The sequence below is a fragment of the Pinus tabuliformis genome, chromosome 1_2 (genome assembly GCF_031772625.1).
Source record: "Pinus tabuliformis cultivar Carrire ecotype Pingquan chromosome 1_2, CPIR1, whole genome shotgun sequence".
Lineage (NCBI taxonomy): Eukaryota > Viridiplantae > Streptophyta > Pinopsida > Pinales > Pinaceae > Pinus > Pinus tabuliformis.
The window spans coordinates 587,674,175-587,675,732 of NC_142298.1; positions in this window are offsets into that span (position 1 = coordinate 587,674,175).

Consider the following 1,558-nt stretch of genomic DNA (forward strand, 5'->3'; position numbering starts at 1 on the left):
CTCTCATCCACCCATGTATCAGATTGATACTGTGTCCTCAAATATCTATGCATAGCCTCAACCTCCTCACATGTACATCCAAGCTCACCAAGCTTGTCTTTCGTCAATTGAAATTCATATATACCCATAGCATACCTGCAAAAGTTCATTATACCAGATGGATCTCTACCTGCATAACCTTCTCCAACCACTGCTTCAGAAATAGTGCTCGGACTCCCTTCATTCGCAACTCCATTGTGAAGATCATTAGTAGAAGATGTCTGACAAGTGCTCCAAAATTTGTGAGATTGACCTCTTAGTTCCTTCCTTCTTTCTCGCTCTTGCAACGAAGACAATCAGCTTCCCTTCCTTTGTTGTTTGAGTCATACTCCCAAGTCCTCTTTGCTCCACATCCTCATGCTTCACATTCGGATCTTTGGGATACAAAGTCATAGAATTCATCCTCGATCTATACCCCAAGCAACTCCTTCTATTCATCGGAACCAACATAGTTCTTCCTCCAGCTACGATCAAGAGAATATCCCAGTCCACCATTGGTATGGCTTGTGCAAGCTTCATGACATCTTGCCCCAGCACCATAGAATGATCATCCATGTCCACGATCCTTAAGTCCAACTTTCCAAACCACGATCCCACTCTCACCTGAGTGTTTTCCATCACACCAGTAACAGCCTTCATGGTAGAGTTGACTGCTTTGAAAGCACTCCATTCCCTCTCCATTTCAGCTTTCTTCCCAAAATAATTTGTTGCCTTCTTACTTCAAAAGCTATGAGTAGCCCCTGTATCCACTAAAGCTGCAAATCTCTTGCCCTTCACGGTCACCTGCACAAAACTCAGCTTCAAGGCATCACCTCCTTCTGTCAGCTTTATCTTGTGTCTCACATTAGCAACCTTCTTCAAAAACTTGGCCTCAGAAGTGTCCATTGGCTTGTGCTCCAATTTGACATTCCTCCTAAGGTACTTCACTTCCTTGCTTGGCTCTTCTAAGCAATTTGATCCTGGCTCAACTTGACTTCCTTCAAGCTTGTCCTCCATCGCATCTTGCTTAAGTGCACCAACCAAGTGCCCATTGACTACCTTCATGGAACTAAGTTTCCGAACATCCTCTGGATTGTTACGGTAGTGAGTCCCTAGCCTGTCAATGTAGTCAAGCTCATCCTGCTCAATTACAACAACCTTCTTACCAAGAAGTTTCTTCTTTATCTTCTCCTCAAGCTGCTTGATTTCGGTCTCCACCATGGCACTTTTCTTCCTCAACCGGGCTCTTTCATCCAAGAGCTCTTGAATATCAAGACCATTCCATCAGATCTCTCCATCAAGTTTCCTGAGTTCACCATCCATCGTACTTCCATATTGGGACTTGAGTTCTTCAAGTTCCTTCCTCAGCTTCGAACAGCTTTCCCGAATCTTCATATTCTCAACCTTCATCGAAACCTAGTCAGAACTCCATCTACTCACCTGTTCCAACACTTTGTACCGGAGAGCTTCACCTGTATTATGGCTAGATTCACCTTCCATAGGTTCATCTACCACCTTTACCATTTCAGCCTTCTCCACA